The 26,974-nt window shown below is 36.1% G+C and overlaps 1 pseudogene; it reads left to right on the plus strand.

Annotated features, from left to right (window-relative positions):
- Positions 1-26,676, plus strand: LOC140515717 (E3 ubiquitin-protein ligase DTX3L pseudogene; annotated as a pseudogene).
- The last annotated feature ends 298 nt before the right edge of the window (positions 26,677-26,974 follow it).

Below are 26,974 nucleotides of genomic sequence, written 5' to 3' on the forward strand. Positions count from 1 at the left end.
GGGTTGGGGCGCCCTGCATTCTGTAAAAAGGGGCTGCCAATAGCTTAAGCTCCATCCTCCTCCCATCCTCCTCCCGTCCTCCCCCGCACCCAGGCCTGCTGAAGCCGCCGTGGGAGTCCACTGCGTGCGGGTGGTAAGTAAAGGCCCGTGGGGCGCTTCTTCCTTCCCTCCTCAGAACCCCTAGGGGTGTGTAAATGTGCACGCTCCTCATTCCACCCGCACCCCCAGACCCCAATCCAGGGCCTTTTGTACTACCATAGACTACCGGTGGATGGATCTGTGGCCGGAGGGAGGTTGTTCCTCCGAGAACACATCCAGTAATTCCCACCCCTACCCCTTCCGTGGCCCCATCCCCACCACTGCTCTTCCCCCTCCCTCCCCCTGGCCCCTCTATGGAGCGCGGCCCAGAAGGTGGGACTGTAGGGGGTGGGGTGGGGAAAGAAGAGTCGATCTACGAAATACCTTTTTTTTTTTTTTTGCATCCTTTCATTTTATTTATTCATTCGTCCATGCATGCATACATTTATTGCTATTATTCTGGACTCATCAAACACGCAATGAAATAAACATTTCCATGTACATCATACAACAGAAAAAGGTGATTGTCCATGCACCTGTTGATTTGTCTGTAGCTTATTTAAATATATATATATATATTAAAAAAAACACAAATTCAGTCTGTATTTTTCAAAGCAAAGCTGCCTGTGTTTCTTTCTGACCTTTCTTCTTCTCTATTTAGTTTTTTTTAAGATGGGTTAGTGACTGTCCTGTTTTTGTTTTTCTTTTTACCCCACCTCTCTTTTCTCTATCCCCAACACCCCCATCTCATTAAAAATAAAGAAAAAGATAGCTTCTGTAACAAATATGCATAGTCAAGTAAAAGAAATCTCCACTGTGACTGTGTGTGAAAACGTGTCTTATTCTGCATCTAGATTCTGTCACTTGTCAAGATGTGGGCCCAGTGCTTCATCCTCAGTCTTCTAGGATCACAAAGGCAAAACTCACCTTTTTTCAGACTCGCTGAACTGGATGCAGAGCTAATATAGCTTTGTGAGGGCCACCAGGTATGGACAACTCCCCATCTTAAATACATAAAAATGCACAAAAGGGTGGTTCCTATATAGGGCATCTTACCAATTTAATTGAACTTTGAAGAGCAATTCTTTTATTTTAAAGTTTTAAAAAAATTATTTGGACAAGCATTTATGTTTACTTTCTCCCAGTGTCACCTCCTTCCTCACAGCAACACAAACAATGACAAAATCCTCACAATAAATATGTATTTTCCAGCAAAACCAATTCCCATCTTGACCATGTCCAAATAGGCAGGTGTCATCTGGATTTTCAGTCCTCCTCTCTGGCAGGAGGTGGTTATCATGATTCATCCATAGCCCTCTGAACTGCATTAATTAGAGCACTAAAAACTTTTAATTTTTTCCCCTCTATAATGTTGCCATCGCATAGGTTGTTTTAGTTTTACTCACTTCAGTCTGTATCAGATCTTAAGAGTTCTTCTCAGTTTCCTCTGACACTGTCCATTTATTATAGCACATGGAAATATTAGCTGCCATTGCAGTCAGACCACAGTTGATTATTTCACCATAGGTGAAAACCCTCTTAGTTTCCAGTTTGGGGCTACTTCAAAAAGCGCTTCTATAAATATTTTTGTATGTGTGGGTCCTTTTCCTTTTCCTTTGCTCCCATGTGGTCTAAGTCAAGTGGTGGTACAGTTAGGCCACAATTAAGTTTGGGGTACAATTTTAACTACTTCACAGTATATCTGGACCAATTTGCATCTCTACTAGCAATTATTTTCATGTGCCTATTTTCTTGTAACCTCAGTAGCATTTGTCACTTTGTTCGTTAATAGTCCATAAACATTTATTAAACACCTACTATGTGCCAGCCACAGTGCTTGGGGCACAAATACCAAAAAGAAAGACAGTCCCTGTGTCAATAAGTTTACAATGTAATAGAGGAAGATAACACATGGAAAAGAAAACTGGGAAATGTGTGTGTGTCTACGTTTTCCTTGCCAACCAGTCTGATGGGTGGGAGGGAAAAACTCATAAAATTCCTTTAATTTGCATTTCTCTTATTATTAGTAACTTGGAGCATTTTATGATGTGGTTGTTCAGTGCTGGGATTTCTTCCTTTGAAGCCTACCTTGTCATAGCCTTTGACCATTTATCTATTGGTATGTGTCCCTTAGTCTGATAAATTTTAATCAATTTCACATATATGTATGTATATGTTTACATCCATATATATATGTATACACATATATTACATAAAGCCTTTAATAGAGAAATTTGATACAAATTTTCCCCCATTGACCTGTTTCCCTTCTAACTATAATTGCGTTAGATTTGTTCATGCAAAAACTTTTTCAATTTTGTATAATTGAAGTTATTCATTTTATTTTTTGTCCTGTCTGCTATAGCTTGTTTGCTCATCACCTATTCCCTTATCTGTAGATGTGACAGGTATTTTTTCTCTTGCTTCTCCAACGTCTTCTTAACCTATGATGTGTGATCTTCGCTATAGTAGAGGACACCTCAGACTTTCTTTTTAAAATGCTACACAATGTTGAATGATGCTACATAGACAAGGTTGTATTTTCATGAGACAAAATGCCTGTAATTATTGATACCCAACAAAAAAAGGTACTGCCCATTTAGTCTTAGGACTAAAAATCTCTAGATTTCTGTCATGACAGAGGGGGACACTTATTTCAACCTCTGAATCTCTAGGAAGTTCCGCACCATAAATTCATTCCATGATGCTATTGTACCTCATGGACAGGGTGAATCTAGCACCCTGATAGAAATTAGATGAAGTAAATCACTCTGTTGTATCCTGTGTCTCTTTTTGTTTAAAAAATGGTATAGTCCCCAATAACTCTGAGCCTTGCAGATAGAACAGTTGAAAAGAATGGGAAAAAATAGTTTTACTTCTCTCAAAGAGCCACCCTGCCTGTTGGATTATTGGTAATATACAGAAACACTGAATCTTTAGGTTTATTATATATTATGCTACACTACTGAAATTGTTCATTGTTTTGATTAGTTTTTTAGTTGATTTCTGAAATAAACTTTCATAGCATCTATGTAAACTGATAGTTTGGTTTTTCCTTTGCCAATGCTTATTTCTTCAAAATATTTGTATTGTTTTATTTCTATGCCTTGGATTTGTAGTAAAATACCTAATGTCAATAGTAATAATGGACACCCTTGTCTCACCTCTGATCGTATTGGAAATTCTTGTAGCTAATTCCCATTAAAGATATTGCTAGCTCTTAGCTTTAGATAGATAGTTCTTATCATTTAAAAAACTGCCAATTATTCCTTTGCTTTTCAGTTTTTTTAAACAGGAATTGGTATTGTATTTTATCAAAACCTGTTTTTGCATCTATTTAAATAATCATGATTTTGTGAGTTGTGTTATTAATCTGGTCAGTTATATTTATAATTTTCCTTATATTGAACTAGACCAGCATTCCTGGCATAAATGCAGCCTAATCATAGCTCATATTATTGTAGCCTGCCTGCTAATATTTTATTGCAAGTTTTCATATCAATAATTATCAAAATTGTTCTATAATTTTCTTTTGACTCCCTGTATTTTGTTACCAAGACCATATTTATGTTATAAAAGGGATTTTGTAGGATCCCAGTTTACCTCTTTTTTTCCAAATACATTATATGGTATTAGAATTAATTGTTGTTTAAATGTTTGTGAGAATTAAGGGATTTTTTTCTGAATTAACATTTTTAACATTAACAATTAACATTATTTTAACAATTTGAATATTCATTTTTTATTTTGAATTCCAAATATTCTTCCTCCCTTCTCCCTACTCATTTAAAAGGCAAGTAATGTGATAGCCATTAAACGTAACATATTTCCATGTTACTCATGTTGCAAAATGAAAAGCTAGAAAAGAAAATTTAAAAAATGCTTAAATCTGCACTCAGTTGATGAACTTTCTCTCTCTCTCTCTCTCTCTCTCTCTCTCTCTCTCTCTCTCTCTCGCTCTTGCTCTCGCTCTCTCTCTTGCTCTCATTCTCGCTCTCTCTGTAAAAGTGATCAAGAGTAATTTAGAGCATTTTTTTTCATATGCCTATTGGTAGCATTTTTTGCTTTTTCTGAATGTTAACTGTTCATATTAGTTGGGGAATGGTTTGTAATTTAATCAGTTTTACTCAGTTTTCTTATCCATAGGTCTGACAGGTAAATTTTTCCATGCTCCCCTAATTTTTCAAAAATCTTTACCCATTTTGAACTTATCTTTGTGTGAGTTGGTGGTCTCTGCCTAATTTCTGCCAAACTACTTTTCGGTTTTCCCAGCGATGTTTGTGAGAAACTGAATTTTTACCCTCAAAGCTTAGATCTTTGGTTTTCTCAAACACTAGATTACTATGGTCGTTTCCTACTGTGTATTGTTTACCTAATCTATTCCATTGATCCACCATTCTGTTTCTTAGCCAGTCACAGATTGTTTTGATGATTACTGCTTTATAACAGCTTGAAATCTGGCACTACTAGGAAGCCTTCATTCACATTTTTTCATTGTTTTCCTCAATATTCTTGACCTCTTCTTCTTCCAGATGAATTTTATTAATTTTTTTCCTACCACTATAAAATAATTCTTTGGCAGTTTGATTGGTATGCCACTGAATAAGTAAATTAATGTTGGTAGGATTGTCATTTTTATTATATTGGTTTGGCCTATCCATGAGCAATTAATATTTCTCCAATTATTTAGAACCGTCTTTATGTGAAACATGTTTTGTAGTTGTGTTCATATCACTCCTAGCTTTGTCTTGCAGATAGACACCCACATATTTTGTGTTGAATTGTTATTTCAAGTGAAAGTTCTCTTTCTATCTCTTCTTGCTGATTTTTTTGGTGATAAAATATAGAAATGCTGATGATTTATGTGGTTTTATTTTATATTCTATAACCTTGTTAAAGTTGTTCATTGTGTCTGCTAGTTTTTGAGTTAATTCTATAGGGCTTTTCAAAGGTACCATCATATCTTTTATAAGCAATGATAGTTTTGTTTTTTCATTCTCTACTCCTCTGTCTTTTTCTTTTCTTATTGCTATAGCTAGTATTTCTAGTACAATATTGAATTATATTGGTGATAATGGATATTACAGCTTCACCCTTGATCTTACTGGGAAAAGTTCTACTTTTTCCCCGTGAGAGATAATGCCTACTCTAAGTTTTAGATAAATAATTCATTTTAAGAAAGGTTGCACTTATTTCTATACTTTCTAGTGTTTTTAATAAGAATGGATTTTACCAAAAGTTTTTTCTGTACCTGTTGATATAATCATATAATTTTTGTAAATTTTTTTATTGATATGGTCAATTGTGCTTATATCCTAATATTGAATCAGTCCTACATCCCTGATATAAATAACACCTGGTTTTAGTGTATGATCTTTGTGATATCTCCTTGCAAATGTTTTATTTAAAGTTTTTTTGCACCAATATTCATTAGCGAAATTAATCTATACTTTCCTTGCTCTGCTTTTGCTCTCCCTGGCTTAGGTATAAAAACCATATTTGTGTCATAGATGGAATTTGGTAGGCTTTCTTTATCTATTTTGTCAAATAGATAAATGTTTGGTAGAAGTCACTTGTAAATCCATCTGGTCCTGGAGATTTTTCTTAGCAGCTAATTTTGTTGCTCATTCAGCTTATTTTTCTAAGTTACAGTTATTCTTTGATTCTTATTTCTCTTCTTTTAATCTGGGCAATTTATACTTTTGAGAATTTTCATCTATTCCACTTAGACTTTATTGGCATATAATTGACCCAAATAGTGCCTTATAATTGTTTTACTTTCATCTTCATTGCTGATGAATTCACTTTTTCATTTTAGATACTAGTAAATTGATTTTCTTTTCTTTTTAATCTAATTAACCAATTTATCTTATTAGGGTTTTTAGGTTCTAGTTTTATTCAATTTTGTTTTTACTTAAAACTTTCTTAATCTCTCCTTTGATTTTTAGGATTTTTATTTTGGTGTTTAATTAGAGATGGTTCATTTTTTCATTTTTATTTTAGTTGCATTCCCAGTTCATTGATATGTTCTTTCTCTTGTTTATTGATGTGTTTAGAGAGAGAAAATTTCCCCTATGCGTTGCTTTGGCTGCATCTCACAAATTTTGCTTGTTGTCTTATTTTTATCATCTTTTCTTCCTTCCCCATTCCCACTCCTAATTTATAAGGTATTTATTAGGCCAGTTGTAATCTGCAAATCTTTACCCTTTATACTCTTTGGTTTCCAGCTTCTTATCTCTTTCTTCAACGATGGTGAGAGTGATGCAAAATGAAGAACAAAAAAGAAGAAAATAAGGAGCATAACTGATCCATACCTGAAAAAAGTTTGAAAATATGTGCAATATGCGACACCTGTGGATGTCCTAGCTCAACTAAGGGTTGGGTTATAAGCATATTCTAATACCTCTTCTTTCTACACATTGTATAACATATGTGTGCATATGTATACATATATACATATATACACATACATACACATATATACTCATATAATATACATATAAGTATATGTGTATATACACACATACATATATACATACACACACACATATATACTCACATATAGTATACATATAAGTATGTGTGTATATATACGCACATATTATATGTATAAATTTTTGCATGTCTGGTTGCTCTTTCCATCTATGTTGTTGAAATCTTTATGCATATTGCTTTCTTGACTCTCTTTATTTGACTCTGCATCAGTTCATATAGGTCTTTCCTTAGTTCTCTGTATTCGTATTCATCCTTTCTTAGAGTTCAGTAGTATTTGATTACATTCATGCACCACCATTTGTATGGCAATTCCCCAGTTGGTGAGAATCTATTTTGTTTCAATTTTTTTGCTAACTCTACAAGTGGTGCCATAAATATTTTTCTCTATATGAACTTTTCTTCTTGTCATTGGCCTCCTTGAGGAATAAATCCAGGAATGGACTTTCTGGGTCAAAGGGTATGGATATTTCAGTCACTGTCTTTGTATAATTCCAAATTCCTTTAGAAAATGCTTAAACCTATTCATAGCTCCACTTGGCAATTCATCTGTATACTTAACTTCCCACAACCCCACCAACACTGATTATTCCCATTTTCTCAATTTTCCTGGTATGGGGAGGAGCCTCAGGGTTTTTTGTTTTGTTTTGTTTTTATTTTCATTTCTCTTTAGTGAATGATTTGGAGAGTTTTTCATGTTTGTAAATTCTTTGGATTTCTCCTTTTGAGAATTGTTTGTATATATTCTTTTACAATTTATCTAAGGGTGAATCTCTTTTCTTTTATGTACACGTTAATTGTCTATATATCATGGATACTAACACCTAAAAGCAAATTGATACAAAGAATTTTTCCCCATTCAAACACTTCCTTTCTTTTCCTTTATATGTAACCTAATATATTTGTTTTATCTTTTGTAATTGCCTCTATCCCTTGTGTGGTTAAGAATACATCTCCTAATGATGAATTCTTCTTGAATCTTCCCACTTAATCTGGCTTTTCATACCCAATCTGCCCTCCATTGTCTATTACCTCCAGATTGCCTCCACCAGTTTCCCACCCTTGATCACATCAGAATCCTACTCTCTTGGTTCTGACCTGTAGTCACCCCAGTCCCATCAAGATCCTCCTTAGACTCTCCTCACAGCTCTCCCTAAACCCCTCCTCCCATCACCCCAGACTACTAGACTACCCCAGATCCCTCCCAAAGTCTTTCTGTATATAAGATCCTTCCTTGCCTCCATGAAGGCATTCAGATTCAATCCAGCTCAGATTCTATCTGGCAAGCTTCACAAATGGTGAGGCTTCTTAAGAGTCAACGCTATATGGTAAATCGGTAATAATCTTTGTTTTTCTTTGGTTGTAAGAATTCATTTGGGCCGGACCTAGGGTGACAGTATTTTGGAGTCCCAAGCACCCCAAACCTCAACATTATGGTTCCTTGAAGTCAATACTACCATTAACTGTGAGAAGTATATTGAGAAAAATGAGCCCGACAGGCCCCTGACTGTGAGAAACATGCTCACCTTAAACAAAGAACAATACTTGCTGTGAAATCAGCAAAGTTTTTATTAATCTTTATGTTCATTCCCCCTGAATGAACAGGTAGCTCCTAGGGAAGTGCTACAGGAAGAGTAAAATTTGTTCAGACCAATATGCAAGCTCTTTATATGGTTTCAAGTTTGAACTTTCGGCCATGCCATCTGTTGGCCACGTGACTTCACGTTCTCCTCTCTGATAGGCTGTCCCTCAGGTAGCTCATCAAGCCTGCATACAAGTTGCTTACCTTTTACCTGACTATGCTAGGTCACAACTCTGATTAACTGCTATCTGTTAGAGATGGGAGGAGTTTTAACCCTGCGGAAACGAAATTGATTTTTTGTTTCCCACATATGTGATCTGCTTCTGTTCTGATATTTTTATTATATGATCTTTAATAATAAGGTCATATATCCTTTTAAAATGAATTCTGGAGTATGGTGTGAATTTAGCCTAATTTTTGCAAGACTGCTTTCCACTTTCCCAGAAGTTATTTTTGTTTCTGTTCTATTTTTTTCAAATTGGGAGTTCTTTCTTCACCTTAGCATGTTTTCCACCTTACTGAACACTGGGTTATTAAGTTCCATTGTTGTCCATTGTCCCTTGTCTAGTCTTTTCCATAGCTCTACCTCTATCTACTTATACCTAATCTGAGATGGTTCTAATGACTGTTGCTTTATAATGTAGTTTCAAGTTCTGAGGTGTTCATTCTTCAGTTCTGCCTCATTTGTTCATTTCATTTGCTATTTTAGATCTTTGGTTTTTCCAAATAATTTTTTATTATTTTGTAAAATTCTATAAAGTATCCCTCAGATAATTTGACTGGAATGGCATGAAAAGGCTAAATTAAGTTTGATAGTTTTGTCATTTTTATTCTGTTGGCACAGCCCAGCTATGAGCACTAGTATTTAAATTGTCCTTTATTTCTTGAAAGGACATTTTATACTTGAATCTCTGTAAGTGTTTTGTGTGCATTTGTAGATTGATCCACAGATATTTTAAGCCTTTCCTATTTTTGGGATGAGATTTTCCTTTCTATTATTGCTTATTGTATTTTGTTGGGGTAGCTAGGTGGTGCAGTGGATAAAGCACAAGTGCAGGAGTCAGGAGGACCTGAGTTCAAATCTCACCTCAGACACTTGATACTCACTAACTGTGTGACCTTGGGCAAGTCACTTAACCCCAATTGCCTCATCCTGGGTCATCTCCAGTCATCCTAATGAATATCTGGTCACTGCATTCATATGGCTGTGGAGGAAAAGTGAGGCTAGTGACCTGCACAGCCCTCCCTCCCTCAAAACAAAGTCAAGTACAAGTCATGTCATTATTTCTCTGATAGCATGGTCTTCTTGGGCAATGAAGGACAAGCACATGCACACACACATACACACACACACACACAAAATGATTTTATTTTGTTATTATTACCTAGAAATGCAGTTGATTTTTTGAGGGTTTATTTTGTGGTTTGTCTTAGGTCTATGTGGAGCTAATCATTAAAATAATAGAGAGTTTATTGAAAAGAGGAAAATAGGAACACCCAGAGTATATGCATGTAGGTAGCCTGTGAGAGACTACGAGAGAAATCCACAAAAGTCTTTCTTATACAGACCACAGAGTTGGAACTTCTTTAGGTATCTAAAAATAACTCATATGCAGTACAACTATTTCTCAGAAATTATTTCAATACAACTATTTTTCCAGAATTTTCATCCAGGTATTTTTTCATTGGCATGCTTATCATGACCTATGAACTTCAAAAAGGTTGGCATAACATTAGCTGAACCATCCATTTAAATCTAGTTCCACTCTGTGCACCTGGCCTTGGGAGGAGGGAAGGAATTATACAAGACTCTTCCCTATAACTATGCTGTGTTACAATTTAACCTTCCTATGAAAGTTCTATGTTAGAATTTAACTCTCACCCTTACAGTCCCTCTTTTGATACTATTTTATAGTATTATCCACTTAGATAATTCAGATCTTTTCAAGAACCATACTGACTTATGTGACTTATAAGTGGGAGTATCTTGTGCATGGATCTATATCCCAAAGAGATCATACAAATGGGGAAAGGACTCTCCCTGTACGAACATATTTATAGCATCACTTTTTGTGGTAGCAAAGAATTGGAAATTGAGGTGATGCCTGTCCATTGGGGAATGACTTAACAAGCTGTGGTATATGAATGTAATGGAATACCATTGTGCTACAAGAAATGATGAGCAGGTGGACTTCAGAAAAACCTGAACTTATATGATCTAATACTGAGTGAAATGAGTAGAATCAGGATACCATACAGAGTAATGGTGACATTGTGATGATCAGCTATAAATGACTTTGCTCTTCCCAGCAATGCAATGGTCTAAGACAATTACGAAATACTCATGATGGAAAATGCTATCCACATTCAGAGAAAGAACTTATGGGGTCTGAATGCACATCAAAGTATACTATTTTCACTTTTTTTGTTATTTTTTGTAAGTTTTTTTCTTTTGTTCTATTTCTTTCATGTTTTACATTACTGTACATGTATAACCTGTCTCACATTGCTTGCCATCTTGGGGAAGGGGGAGGGGAGAGATTGAGGGAGAAAAATGTGGAACTCAAAATCTTTAAAAAAAGAATGTTGAAGTTTGCACACTTCTCAGGTCTTTACATAACTAATATGTGCAGAGCAGTACTATAACTAACTATAATTAGTATTATAATTAACATTGTGATAGGATGAATCAGAATCTTTAGAACAATATTTGCTTTCAGGAAATATCTCTTAAAATAAGCCTTTCACTTAATCCTCAACGTATTTCAGATGCTGGATAATATTAAGGCTTTGGACAAACCCTTGTGTGCAACATTCAGTTAATGTCCATTTAAAGCCCAAGTTTCTAATTCTGTTGTATTGTATATAGTTTTTTCCTTCATGATAGCTAACATGGTAATAATAGCTAACATTGATATAACACTTACTATATGCCAAGTACTAGGGAGATAGGGAGGGACAGAAGGAAGAAGAGGGAGAGGGAGAGAGATGAAGAGGAAGGGAGAAGGAAAGGAAGAGAAAGAGATGGGGGAAGAGAGAAGAAAAGAGAGTGAGGGACATGAAGAAGGATGGAGAGGAAGGGGGTGTGTACAGAAAGGAGAGACAAGTGAGGGAGAGAGAGAAGAATGGAGCTGAAGAAACATAGATATGTAAAGTGGAGAGGGAAAGGAAGAGAGAAAAATAAAGGAAAGAGAGACAGAAAAAAATGGAGAAAGAGGGGAAGAGGAGAGCAGCAGAAAAGAGATAGGATAGAGAGTAAGGCAGAGAGAGGAGGGAGGGAGAAGAGGGAGAGAGAGAGAGAAGAATGAAGATGAAAGGAGAAAGAAGACAGAAAACTATGGAAAGGGAATAAGACAGAGGAAGGGAGGACAGGAGAGAGTGAAGGGGAGGAGATAAGGAAATATAGTGACAGAGGAACAGGAAAAAGGAGAGGGAAGAAAAAAGACAGAAGGGGAATTGGGGTCAGTTAGCCAGAGAGACAGAAGAGAAAAATAGATGCAGAATTAGAGAGAGCTAAAAACAGATATTGAGAAAGAAGGAGGAGGAAAGAGTGACAAAGACAAAGACAGAATGGGAGATATATAAGTAGAGAGGGAGAGAATAAGGGAGAGATAAGGTGAGAAAGAGACAAAAGGATGGAGAGATATGGAAAGAGAATGAGACAGAGAGAAAGGCAGAGGGGGAAGGGGGATAGAGAAAGAAAGGAAAAAGAAAAGAATGGAGAGGAAGAGATAGGAAAATTTAGAAATAAAGTTAAGAATGGAGAGGAAATGGAAAGAGAGAGAAAGCAAGACAAGGAAAGAATGAGGTGGGAAAGTTCAAGAAGAGGGGAGGAGAGATAGGGATGGAGAGAAAGGTGGAGAATTAGGAAGAAAAAAAGGAGAGAGACAAACAGTCAAAAAGTATGGAGATAGGAAGAAAGTAAGAGGAAGAAATAGTGGATGGATTGAGAAGGAGATAGAGAAGAATGGAGAAGGATAGACAGAGACCAGAGAGACAGAATGAGGATGGATAAGGAGGAACAGAGGAAAAGACAAGCTGAAAAGGAGAAATACAAAAGAGGGGAAAAAAGATGGAAAAGGAGAGAGACAGAGACAAAGAAAGACAGAAGGATGAAAGGGAAGAGAGTGACAGAGATACAGAGAGAATGATGGGGAGTTGGGGAAGGAAAGAAAAGGGATGAAAGAGGGATGGAGAGAGATATAAAAATATAGAAAAGGAATGAGACAAAGAGGGAGAGAAAGGCAAAAAGAAAGATGAAATGGGCAAAAATTGGAAAGGGAGAAAGATTGACAGAAGAGAAGGAGAAGGAGGTAAAGTGACAGAAACAAAGCAAAACCTAGGAGGGATGAGAGAGAGAGAGAGAGAGAGAGAGAGAGAGAGAGAGAGAGAGAGAGAGAGAGAGAGAGAGAGAGAGAGAGAGAGAGATGATCTTCAGGTTTTGGCCCTTTATTGGGTTAAGAACTGGGTCCCTGAACAAAGTACTGAACATATGGGCAGCCACACCTATGCTGGGCAAGTATGGCAACTCCATCGTAGAAAGAAAGACTCATTGGAGGAATTCTGTTTCCTCCCAGGAGGTGTCATTTTGTACTAAAAGCACTAACGTAACCCATGGGTTTTTCCTTAGCAGTTAACTGACCTCCAGTTCTGGTACTAAAAAACTGGCATCCAGTTTTTTCACATTTCGCATAGTCAGAGAGGAATTCCTGCTAGGGACTCTTGAGCCTTGATTAGATTCATAAACTGAGCAACAGACCTGTGGCAAGGCTGGTCAGCTAAGCTGCATGGTCCCTCAGGAGGGTTTCATAAAATGATTAAAACCTGAGCCAGGGTATTCTTGAAGATCATCTCTACAAATAACCCCCACCCCACCCCCTTACCCTTACTGGCAAACAGGGCCAGTAAAAAAATCTTTTTAACTTCACCAACCAGAAAAAGCACTTTACCCAGTAAGGAGAAGTAAAATCCAGAGGCTGCTACTGAAGCTACAAGCTAAGAAGCTAGTGGGAAGACCTCACATTCATTATTTTTGTGTGTATGTGTGTGTGTGTGTGTGTGAGTATGAGTGTGAGTGTGTTATGTGTATCTCACATTTTCCTTGGTCATGTTTAAGAATTGTATACACACATACACACACACTATATATGTGCCAGAGGAAATTCCTTTGAGGGGAAGCTCCTTGAATCATGGGGTAAGGGAGAACTCCTGACTGAGGCAGCAATAACAAAAAGAAAGTTTGGTTTTATAGTATCTGGTTTAAAACAGGGAAAAATTTAGCAGGTGAATTACTCTGGCCTCAGTTTAAAATTCTGGATTATCACAAGCTGAAAGATTTAAAAATAGTTTTAGCATATAAAAACCAAAACAGACTATTAGTATTTATGGAATGAATGAACTGATCCTTTAAATGAATTGAAATCATCTGATTGCATGTTTCCCTTCAAGAAACTGTTAGTCATAATCAAAGGGGCAATGCAGGGTTTTCTTATTTTAATATTTTGTTTTTTCTCAATTACATGTAAAAACAATTTTAACCTTCATACTTTTACAATTTTGAATTCCAAATTCCCTTCTACTTTCCTTCCCCTGCCACATCACTGAGAAGGCATGCAAAGCATATTTCCATATTAGTTATGCTGTGAAAGAAAACAGACCTCCCCCCTAAAAAAAAGCAAGAAAAATATAGTAAAAAAAAAAACCAGTATGCTTCGATATGTATGTAGATTCCATCAGTTCTTTCTCTTGAGATGGATAGTATTTTTCATCATAGGTCCTTTAAAATTGAATTGGATTTTTCTATTGTTGGGAAAAGCTGTCTTTCACAATTTATTACTGTATAATATTTCTCTTAACGTGTACTCTCTTCTGATTCTGCACGCTTCACTTTGCTTCAGTTCATGTAAGTCTTTCCAGGTTTTTCTGAAAGCATCCTGCTCATCATTTCATACAGCACCATAGAATTTCATCACAATCACATACCACAATTTGTTCAGTTATTCTCCAATTAGTGGAAATTCCCTCAATTTCCAGTTCTTTGCCACCATAAAAAGAACTGGTATAAATATTTTTGTACATATAGGTCCGTTTCTTTTCTTTTCTTTTCTTTTTCTTGGTCTCTTTGGAATACAGACTTACTAGTGGTATTGCTAGGTCAAATAGGCCTTTTCATGGCCCTTTGGTCATAGTTCCAGATTACTCTCCAGAATGTTTGGATCAGTTCTCAATTCCACCATTCAGTTCTCTCTTTTGGAGAGATGAGGCTTTTTTAGAGAAGTTTGATGTAAAATTTTCCCCTCAAATTGCTGCTTTCCTTCTAATCTTGCAAGCATTGGTTTTGTTTGTGCCAAAACTTCTTAATTTAATGTAATAAAATTGTCCATTTTACATCCCATAATGATTTCTATTTGGTAATAAATTATTTTCTTATTTATAGGTCTGAGAGGTAAACTATTCAATGCTCCCCTAATTTGCTTATGGTATCACACTTTATGTCTAAATGCCCTAATATATGGTCAAATGTAGGTGCCATGTGTTGCTCAGAAAAAAAGCTTCATTTCTATTCCCATTCAGTTTTAACAAAAGATCTGTCATATTTAACTTTTCTAAAATTCTGTTCATCTTCATAACTTTTTTGGGTTAGATTTACCTAGTTCTGAGAGAGGAAAGTGGAGATCACCACTAGTTTAGTTTTCTTGTTTCTTTCCTCCTGTAATTCATTTAATCTCTTCTTTAAAAAAAATTGGATGCTGTACCATTTAGACATTAAACATGTATGTTTAGTATTGATATTACTTCATTGTATATGATACCTTTTAATAAGATGTAGTTTCCTTGCTTATCTCTTTTTATTAGATTTGTGTTTTCTTTTGCTTTTGCTTTGTTTGAGATTATGATTGCTACCTCTGATTTTTTTTAACCTCAGCTGAAGCATAATAGATTCTGCCCCAGCTCCTTAGATTTATTCTCTGTATGTCTCTGCTTCAAGTGTGTTTCTTTTAAACAGGATTGTAGAATTGTAGTTTTTAATCCACTCTTTTATCCACTTCTGTTTGATAGGTGAGTTTATCCCATTCACATCCACAGTTATGATTACTAATTGTGTATTTCCCTCAATCATATTTTTCCCATATTTTTCCTTCTCTTTTTCTCTCCTTTTACCCTATCCTCCTCAAAAGTGTTTTGCTTCTGACCACCACCTCCCCCAATCTGCCCTCCTTTTTATATTTATAGATTTATATATCTTTCTTTCTCTTATCTCCCTCCTCTCCTACTTCTCAGTAGGGTAAGACAGATTTTTATACCCCCAACTGAATGTGTAGGTTATTCCTTCTTTAAGCCAATTCTGATCAGGATAAGGTTCTACCATTGCCTGCTACTTCCACCATGTTCTCCCCATTGTAAAAGCTCTTTCAGATCTCTTATATGTGAGATACCTGGTCCCATTCTACCTCTACCTTCCTCCTTCTCCAAGTGCATCCCTCTTTCTTATCATCCCTTAATTTAAAAAAAAAAATTATCATGCCATCATAGTCATCTCACCTTTTCCCTCTATGTACATTCCTTCTAACTTCACTAAGAATGATAATGTTCTTAAAAGTTGTAAGTATCATCTTCCCTTGTAGGAATGTTAACATTTAAATTTTATTGAACCCATTATGATTTCTCTTTCCTGTTTAGCTTTTTATGCTTCTCTTTAGTCTTCTGTTTGAAAATCAGATTTTCTATTTAGTTCTTATCTTTTCATCAGAAATGCTTGAAAATCCTTTATTTCATTAAATATTCATTTTTCTCCCTGAAGGATGATATTTAGTTTTGCCAGATAGGTGATTCTTGGCTTTCATATTAGTTCCTTTGCTCTCCAAAATATCATATCATAAGCCCTCCTATCCTTTAATGTAGAAGCTGCTATATTTTATGTTATCCTGACTATGGCTCCACAGTATTTGAATTGTTTCTTGCTGGCTGCTTACAGTATTTTTCTCCTTGATCAGGGAGCTCTGGAATTTTACTATAATATGCCTGGGATTTTTCATTTAGGGATTTCTTTCGGGAGGTGAGCAGTGAATTCTTTTGATTTCTATTTTACCCTTTGATTCCAGGATACCCTGTAACTTTGCTGAATTTCCACTAGCTCAGTAGTTGAATCTCCATATGTAAACAGACATAGATGCTTCAAAAATTAATGTTTTGCTTCCTCATTGCCTGATGCTTAACTCCTTCAATTTCTTTGTCTTGCTTTATTGTTATAGTTAGCATTTCTAGTCCAATATTGAGCAATAGTTGTAATAAAGGACATCCTTGCTTCAGCCTTGATATTTCTGGAAAGGCTTCTAGTTTATCCCCATTATAGGTCATGCTTGCTTGTGCTTTTTAAATAAACAAGAACTAGATGCTGCTTATCAATTTAAGAGAAGCTCCATTTCCTATAGAATTCCTTTAATAGGAACAAATGCTTTCCAGAGCTTTCTCTGCATCTATTGAAGTAATCATGTGATTGTTGTGGATATGTTCAATTCTGATGATAGTTTTCCTAATATTGAATCCACTTTGACATGATTCTCACCTGGGATGAATCCTTCATATAAATTCCTGGGTTAAATAGTACCAGGTCATATTGGATGATCTTTACGTCATACTCTTCTTCCTAATGGTTAATTTACAGTTTTTGCATCAGTATTCATTAGGGAAATTGGTCTATAGTTTTCTTGTTTTCTAGAGTTTTCTTTGACTATTTTTATATTTCTCACTCTTACCATATCATGAGTTTCTCTGCTTGGGTTCCATACTGGAAATATAATTCTTTGTAAATATCCTCGTCCCCAGAAATCTCATCATCGTGGAGATTTAGATTTCAACATTTATAACTGCCCCAAGTTGCCCCTTTCCTTTCTGAATACTAATCAGAACTAGAGGACTGCAGGGTCAAGAAAAACAGCTTCTGCTAGTGTCCCTATAGGGACGACTGAGAATTTCTACCTGCTCATTTCCTATAATCTCTACTGTTTGGCTTCCTCTCTAGGAATCTCCATAATTTTTCCTCCAGGTTATATTAGTCATCAGATATCTCACCATCTTGAATTTTGATTCAGCTTTGATACTCTAATGTAACAGAGGTAATTTTTTCAAATTCCATATTTCAGAAGAACTTAGAATTTACCCCAAAAGACAAAAGTTGAAAAAGGACTGCCAATTCGGTCTTAGGCAATAGACTTACTGTAGCTAGTGGGGTCTATAATTTGGAGTTCTGGCAATGAATGGCCCATGTGAAATTTGACGATTCTGTAGGATTCCATTTATAATAATAAAACCAGGTTGGATTTTATTTTATTAGTCCTAAACAAAATTATATTACAGTCTTATTTGAAGTGAGATGTGTTTTTCTCTTTGGGCAACTATGATATTTGACCTTCTCTGAATAAAATATATCTCTATGCAAAACAACACTTAAAATTTGGTATTATGGAATAATAATTCTAGATTGCAAAAAATGAAAAAAGTAAATGAAAACTTTCTATAAAAAATTTTTCCACTTAATAGTATTTTATTTTTTCTAATCAAATGTAAAGATAATTTTCAATATTCACTTTTATATGATTTTGAGTTCCTAATTTTTTTCTCCCTCCTGTTCCCCCTCCCCAAGATGGCAAGCAAATTGTTATAGGTTTCACATGCACAATCATATTACGCATATTTCTACATTAGTCATGTTGTGAAAGAAGAATTGGAACAAAAGGCAAAATTCATAAGAAAGAAGAAACAAAAAAAGAGTCTGCATTCAGATTCCATAGTTCTTTCTCTGGTTGTGTATAGCATTTTCCATCATGAGTTGTTTGGAATTGGCTTAGATCGTTATATTACTAAGAAGAGCTACATCTATCAAAGTTGATCGTTGTACAATGTTGCTGTTACTGTGTACAGTGATCTGGTTCCACTCACTTCACTCAGTATCAGTTCATGTAAGTCTTTACAGGTTTTTCTGAAATACAGCTGTTCATCATTTGATATAGCACAATAGTATTCCATTACATATACCACAACTTATTCAGCCATTACTCCAATTGGTGGGCATCTCCTGAATTTCCAGTTCTTTGCTGCCACAAAAAGGGCTACTATAAATATTTTTGTACACCTAGGTCCTTTCCCCATTTTTAATGTTCTCTTTGAATACCAACCTTGTAGTGGTATTGCTGGATCAAAGGGTACACAGAGTTTTATAGCCCTTTGGGCATAGTTCCAAATTGCTAGTCAATGACTACTGTGTCTTGTGTACATAACATATTCCACTTATCCACCACTCTATTTTTTAGCCCAGTACCAAATGATTTTGATGATTGCTGCTTTATAATATAGTTTTAGATCTGATAGGGCTAAACCACTTTCCTTTACATTTTTTTCATTAATTTCCTTGATATTCTTGACTTTTTGTTCATCCAGATGAATTTTGTTATTATTTTTTCAGGCTCTATAAAATAATTGTTTGGTAATATGATTGGCATGGCACTGAATATCAAGTAAATCAATTTAAGCAGAATTGTCATTTTTATCATACTAGCTTGGCTTACCCATAAGCACCTGATACTTTTCCAGTTATTTAGATCTGACTTTATTTCTGTGAAAAGTTTTTGTAATTCCTGGGTTTGTTTTGGCAGGTAGATCTCCCAGATATTTTATATTGTCTAGTTACTTTAAATGGAATTTCTCTTTCTATGTCTTGTTGCACAGCTTTGTTGATATTACATAGAAATGCTAATGATTTATGTGGGTTTATTTTATTTTCTGCCACTTTGCCAAAGTTGTGAATTATTTCAAGTAGTTTTATTAGTTGATTCTCTAGAATTCTCCAAGTATACCATCTGCAAAGAGTGATAGCTTTGTTTTCTCATTCCTTCAGTTTCTTTTTATTTTCTTATTGCTAAAGCTAACATTTATACTACAATATTGAATAACTGGTGATAATCAATATCCTTGTTTCACCCCTGATCTTATTGAGAAAGCTTCTAGCTTATCCCCATAGCTTGTTAATGGTTTTAGGTAGATATTACTCGTCATTTTAAGAACTCCATTTATTCCTATGCTCTCTAGTGTTGTTAATAGGAATGGTTGTTGTATTTTGTCAAAAACTTTTTCTGCATTTTTGAGATAACCATATGATTTCTCTTAATTTTGTTATTGACATGGTCAGTTATAATTACAGTTTTCCTAATATTAAACCAGCTATGTATTCCTGATATAAATCACACCTCGTCATAGCATATTATCCTGGTGATAAATTGCTGTAATATATTTGCTAATATTTTATTTAAAATTTTTACAACAATCTTCATTAGGGAAATTGGTCTATAACATTCTTTCTATGTTTTGCCTCCTCCTCATTTAGGTATCAGCACCATATTTGTATCATAAAAAGAATTGCATAGGACTCCTTATTTGTCTAATTTTCCAGATAACTTATATAGTATTGAAATTAATTGTTCTTTAAATGTTTGATAGAATTCACTTGTAAATCCATCTGGAGATTTTTTTCTTAGGGAGTTCATTGAATTTCTTTTTATGAAATGGGTTTAAGTATTTTATTTCCTCTTCTGTTAATCTGGGGTGATTTATATTTTTGTAAACATTCATCCATTTCACTTGGATTGTCAGATTTGTTGGCATACAGTTGGGCAAAATAACTCCTAATTATTGCTTTAATTTCCTCTTCATTAGTGGTGAATTCACCCTTTTCATTTTTGGTCCTGGTAATTTGATTTCCTTCCTTCTTTTTTTTAATCAAATTAACCAAAGGTTTATCTGTTTTATTGATTTTTGCATTAAGCCAGCTCTTAGTTTTGTTTAGTAGTTGAGTAGTTTTCTTAATTTCAATTTTATTAATCTCTCTGATTTTCAGAAGTTCTAATTTGGTATTTAATTGGGGTTTTTTAATTTGTTATATTTCTAGCCATTTTTGTTGCATGCCCAATTCGTTCACCCCCTCTTTCTCTATTTTATTCATATAAGCAGTTAGAGATATAAAATTTCCCCAAAGAACTGCTTTGGCCACACCCATAAGTTTTGATGTGCTGTCTTATTATTGTTGTTCTCTTTCATGAAATCTTGATTGTTTCTATGTTTTGTTTTTTGACCCACTCATTCTTTAGGATTAGCTTATTTAGTTTCCAGTTAATTTTTATCTATCTTTCCATGGTCCTTTATTACATGCAATTTTTATTGCATTGTGATCTGAAAAGGGTGCATGTAATATTTCTGCCTTTCTGTATTGGATTGTGAGGTTCTTATGCCCTAATGTGTGGTCAGTTTTTGTGTAGATGCTATGCACCCTCCACTGAGGAAAAGATATATTCGTTTATGTCCCCATTCAGTTTCTCCAGAGGTCTGTCATATCTAATTTTTTTCTAAAATTCTATTCACTTCCTTAACTTCTTTCTTATTTTGTGGTTAGATTTATTTAATTTTGAGAGGGTGAGGTTAAAATCTCCCACTAGTGTACTTTTCTCCTCTAAGAATGTGGATGCTATAACACTTGATGCATATATGTTTACTATTGATATTACTTCATTATCTAAGGTATCTTTTAGGAGGATGTAGTTTCCTTCCTTATCTCTTTTAATTAGATCTATTTTTTGCTTTTAATTTGTCTGAAAATAGAATTGCTAGCCCTGCTATTTTTTTTCTTCATCTGAAGCGTAATATATTCTGCTCTAGTCTTTTTTATCTTCACTCTGTGTTTATCTCTCTGCTTCAGATGTGTTTCTTATAAACAACATACTGTAAGATTATGGTTTTCAGCCCACTCTACTATCCACTTTTCTTTTATGGAAGAATTCATCCCATTCCCATTCACAGTTATCATTATTAACCGTGTCTTTCTCTTCATCCTGTTTTCCATTCTTTCCCCTCCTCACCAGTGTTTTGCTTCTGATCACTACCTCTCTCAATCTGCCCTCCCTTCTATCCATTCCCTCCATTTTCTTTCCCCTTTCACCTCTCACTGCCCTATAGCCCCTTCCTTCTTTCCCTCTATAACAGATCTTTTGTGTTTCTTCATGTGATATAATTTACCCTATTCTGCCTCCCCCTTTCCTTTTCTCCGAGTACAATCATTTTTTCACTCAGCTAATTTTTTTATGTCATCACATCAAAATCAACATATCTACACCCTCTGTCTTTATATACCCCTTCGAATTTCCCAAGTGAGACAGATCTTTCCTGAAGTCTTTATAGGGTATCTTAAGCTAGAAATTGTTTCACTTCATCTTTCTGTAGGTTTTGTCTCTCCAGAATCCATTTAGAGATGCGATTTTAGCATTGATTCTGAGGGAAACTGGTGAGAGCTCAGGCAACTTCCTGGCTTCTTGCTGCCATTTGACTCTGCTTTAAGGTGCCATATTTTCCAAAAATATTGGACCTGGGGTACACCAGAGGCTGTGAATGTGTCGAGGATGAAGCCCCCCAGACCCAACATGATTTGTTGTTGTCACACTGAGCTAGACTCCCTCTATATCCTTGGGATTCAAGAAAGGCATCAGTCAGTCTTCACCAGACTAAGAAATTCTTCTTAACTTGGAACCCTTCGATATAAGCAGACTATCATATCTTCATGGTCTAGCAATATGCAAGGGACAAGAAGGCTACTTTTGTCATTTTACTTATTTATGTTTTCTCTTCCTTTTTGGGAGAGGATGGTTCCTTTTCCCCTCCCCTATGAATTCCCTCTTTCCCTATAACTTAAATACCAAAGCTTTCCCTGCACTGCTGGGCTCCTTGGTATAGGGAGTTCCCATACACATGTGCCTTTCTCTTGTAATAACTCCAGTTGCAGTATATGTCTCATGGACTTGTGATATTGTTTTTGGTTGATACTATATATAATATGCTGGTAATTTTTTTTGGTTATGTTGATATTTCATTTTGCTCATTTGCTATTTTATTAATTCAATTTTCTCTCTTATTTTGAATCAGATTAGCTAAAGGTTTAAAAAATTCATTATTCTTTTCAAAGATTCATTCTTTAGTTTTAGATATCATTTCTTTGAAGTATTTTTGTTTTCAATTTACCTGTTTCTCCTTTATTTTTTTAAATAATTTTGTGCTTATTTTAAGCTTCTTTATTTGATAGCTTTCTAACTTTTTCCAATGAATATTCAGTCATTATTCCTCTTATCTTCTTTGTGGTTAATGTATATTTGTAAGGATATATACCTTTTCCCTCTTTAAGACTCCTTTATCTACATCCTGGAAATTGTATGTTGTTTCATCATCACCATCACCAGTTTTCTCATCATTTTTTCAAATAATTACTTGTATTTTTTAAAATGCACTCTTTGACCTTGTCATTATTTAGGATTTCATTGTGAAGTTTCCCTTTGGTTTCCTTTCTTATGTTTGCGCTGTCTATTGCTATTTTATTAAGTCAAATTTCTATTTTTATTAAGTTAAGGTCTAGGCAGAAGTGGGGGGTAGAGAGCTGATAGCAATTTTTATCTCCTCTCTCTGCTTCCCAGTTTCTCCCTCCAGAGGCCAGCGAACAAACATCACAGGCCCAGATCTTCAAGTCAAGATTCCCTACCCTGCCCTGATGGCCACTGGCAACCTTGCCCACAGCCCGTTGCACGGGATCTTGGTCCGGGTGTCTGAGAGCTGCTTTGGATTGGAGAAGAAGCTGCAAAAGTATTTCCAGAACCACTTGAGGTCCGGGGGAGGCAAGTGCAAGGTCAAATCCGGTCCCCGGGAACGCACTTTCTGGGTAGAGTTTTATAAACGGCAAGCCAAGGATGGTGTGATAGCAAAGAAAGATCACTCTTTGGTGGTCGGTGCTGCACATGTGAACATCTACATAGAAGCAGATGAAGACACAGATGAGAACAGCACTTTGGAGACAAGCCAGCATTCCTCTCAGAATCAATCACTCCCAGAGAAAGCTCCAGATGAGAAACAACCAGATGAAGGAGGGGCTGCTAGCTCCTCTGATTCCTTGACTCAAAAGATATTTCTCCAAGTAAGAGCCCGGCTGAACTTCAAGCTTTCCAAAGAGCAAAGGGAGAAAATTCTTAGCCTCTGCCCAAATGTCAAAATCGAGGGAGGCCAGGATGAACCTGAGAAAGTGATTGGTGACTTTGAAGATATTAAAAAGATTTATCAGTTCTTAAGTGAGAGGATGCTGGGAACTGACTCAGCCTCAGCAAGAGAAAGCAAGCACAATGACTCCAACCCAAAACAGAGAACAGAAGAGGAGTCAACCCTTATCTCAGTTCCTTTACGTTTGTATGAATATTTCAAATATTTCTTTGCTGAAACTCTGGACAGAATAGAAAGTGAGTATCAAGTCCGTATTAAAAGTACTGTGTCACATCCTACAGGCAATGTGAGTTTAGACTTTGAGACAAGTAAGTCATGGGACAGGAGAGCAGCTCAAGAAGCTTTTGCCAGAGAGTTTCAGAGGGAAGTAAAGAATGTGAGCTACAAAGATGTTCATTTCACAGATAATAAGCTGGTCCTTGCAGTCCAGAAAATACTGAGTAGCGTGTTTAAAGGTCTCCGTATTAAAGCTGAAGGAAAAGTCTTGATGCTGTGTGGAAGCCCACAAGATATGTTAGGAGCTCAACATTTCATTGAAACAAACTTCTCCCGCAAACAGCCTCTGGAAATGATACTTTCCCAAAACACGATGAAAAACGAAGTTGAGGTTGATACTGTTTATCTGCGTCTTCTGCGTCAAGAAGTCAAAGACATAGAGAAAACCTATGACACTGTGATGGAATTGGTGAACAGACCCCAAACTGGTAAAACCCTGGTTACATTTAAGCCAAAACGCAAAGACGTAGACATCTCTGCACATGCTTATGAAGATTTCATCGAGGTCTTTCAGATGCTCTTAACTGAGCTTGTCAAAGAGGTAGTTATATTGAAAACAGTAAGCCAAGAGAGAAAGTGTCGGCCTGAAAAGACCTTCTTTGAAGAGTTTGAAAGAAAGCACCCCTATGTAAACCTGGAGTGGTATGAGCAAGAACTGGCACTGACTGGTTTGCCCAAGTACCTGGCAAAAGCAATGAAATATGTTAAGAGACATTTTATTATTGAAGGGCCTGCTCAGCAAAGACAAATTCCAGCTCTCTCCTTTGGAGAAATCTGGTATAGAGACCCCAAATCCCCCTTGGTCATAAATGATGCTGATTTCAAGACAGCTTTCCCTAACTTGGATGGATTGCCTAGCTGTGGGGACTTAGGAATAGAGGAGGAAGAGGAGGATGAGTGTGCCATCTGTCTGGACGTCATTCAGGAGAAAGAGGTCCTCTCCAAGTGCAAGCATGAGTTCTGTGCCCCTTGTATCAGAGAGGCCATGAAACATCGGCTAGTGTGCCCTGTGTGCCAGACTTCCTATCAAGTTGTGAAAGGGAATCAGCCAGATGGAACAATGACAACCTCTTACAGAACATCTTCACTTCCAGGTTATAATTCCTGTGGCACTATTGTGATTCATTATGACATGCAGGGAGGCATACAGACCCAACATCATCCCCACCCAGGAAGACCCTACGAAGGAACAAGACGGGTGGCATACTTGCCAAATAATGAAGAAGGACGGCAGGTTCTGAATCTCCTCAGAAGAGCTTTTGACCAAAGGCTGATTTTCACAGTAGGACAGTCTCGGACATCAGGAATCAATGATGTGATCACTTGGAATGATATTCACCACAAAACTCTGCAGTTCGGTGGGCCAGAAAACTTTGGCTACCCTGATCCCAACTATCTTCAGCGAGTCAAGCAGGAACTGAAGGCAAAAGGAATTGAGTAAGAGTGCTGACATCAAGGATTCCTTGAGAGCTGGGCACCTAAAAGCTGTAGGTGTGCAAAGGAATCAAAGCAGTCATGAAGATACATGTGTGTGTAGGTACAATTTAGAGAAAAATAAAAGAATTTGAGAAGAACTTAGTTTATTTAGGGGTGAACCTGTAATCTGCTAACCAGTCTAATTTTTTGGAGACTTTACTTCTTATTAGACAAACAGTCTGATAGGAATATAAAAGTTGCTCTAGTGAGAACCCAAAGTGTATCTGTAAGTGCTTTCCTGCCTGTCTCCATTTTGCTCTCACTAGAGATGCTGGAGTTATGGAACCTTCCATTTGTACCACTTATACAAGGTGATGCCTGAACCTCAGATCAATTCACATTATTTGTGCTAACCAATTAGTGTCCTCAGAATTCACCAGAACTTGATCTCTTCTAACTGGAATGGTAGCCAGGAACATTAAAAAGATTGGAAGACATCCTGAAGAAGATTAGTCTCTAAAAACATGAGTTCTTCACTTCACAAAGAAACTATCTTTCCTTGGGCCTCTGGCAAATTTAATGTAAATCAAGGAGTGGGGCAAGATATTTCTGTCTTCAGTCAAGTCCAGTGACTTCAATCAGTTTCAGGAACACATAGAAAAGCCTCTGTTTGGCATTCAAAGCCCTTTATAGCCTTGCCCCTCCCTTTCCTTCCCTACTACATACTCTGGGATTCAGTGATAATGGCCCCCTTGATGTTCCCTGCACAAGAAACTCCATTTCCTCAGATTGTGCTTTTCACTGGATATCCCTCATGACTGGAATTCTTTCCCTCCTCATTCCTACCCATTGGCTTCCCTGATTTGTTTCAAGTCCTACCTAAAATCTCACCTTCTAAATGAAACCTTTCCCAAATGCTCTTAATACCAGTGCTTTTCCCATGTGGATTATCTCCAATTTGTCCTATATGTAGGTTGTTTGTACGTAATTGTTTGCATATTGTTGTCCCCATTATACTGTGAGCTACTTGAGAGCAGAGACTGTTTTTTGCCTTCTTTTGTATTCCCAGCACTAAACATTGCTTAGAGTAGACCCTTAATCTGTTGACTAATTGGCTTACTATGGGCTGGCTCAATGACCTGGGAATCAGTTTCCAGATTAATTGGCAACTGGCATTGGCTTGTGTGCTACCCTGGTTCTCTGCCTTCTTAGCTCACCTTTTGAGGTGTACCTTGTGGCACTTGTTCTGTCTAATCTTAGTGAGATCCCATTCATACCTAGATATTTTCTGACTTTTAACCTCCACAGAATTGTCTGGCCCAATTTGCCTTTGTTCTAGGTGTGCCCCCTCGTTGTAAGGCAGTAGAAGAAATACTCATTCATCTCTGAATGAGTCCCCTTTGTTTATTTCTTACAAAAACTAAGGGGAAATATTCATTAGGAGCTGAAATATTGGATCCTGTGGCATTGTTTGGAGAATGAAAGAGAACCTGTCATAAAAAGAAGTTCCTTTTCCAGTTACAAATAGGTTATTGGTGATATGCCACACCCTATTGCCCTAGTGCAGAAGGTTTAGTATTGTAGCTCAAGTGATTGTTAGTTGGTTCTTCTCTGAATAATTAAGTCATCAGGATCTGTCTCTGTGCTTATATTAGTGAAGATATGATTTAATGGCTGTGTCAGATGTTCTAAATAAAGTCAAAACTGTAATGATCAGAAAAAAGTTATGGTTTATAAAAAGAAATTATTAACTATTTCTGTGTTTAAAATTTGTTTGTAATATCTCTGTGCCCTAAATTGACATGGTCAATTTTTGTGTAAGTTCCATGTGCTACTGTAAAATATGTATGTTGTATTGCAGTTCCATTTTGAAGGTACAAGAAGTCTTTCTGATCTCATTTCTCCAGAAATGTGTTCAGTTCCTTATTTTCCTTTTTGTTTATATTTCTATGCAGCCATTCCAAAGTGAGAGAGACATATTGATGATTTAGTATGCAAACAACCTCATCTTTATGCTTTATCTTTTTATAAAGTACAAATCAGAATTTGTCA

This window comes from Notamacropus eugenii, chromosome X (assembly GCF_028372415.1).
Source record: "Notamacropus eugenii isolate mMacEug1 chromosome X, mMacEug1.pri_v2, whole genome shotgun sequence".
NCBI lineage: Eukaryota > Metazoa > Chordata > Mammalia > Diprotodontia > Macropodidae > Notamacropus > Notamacropus eugenii.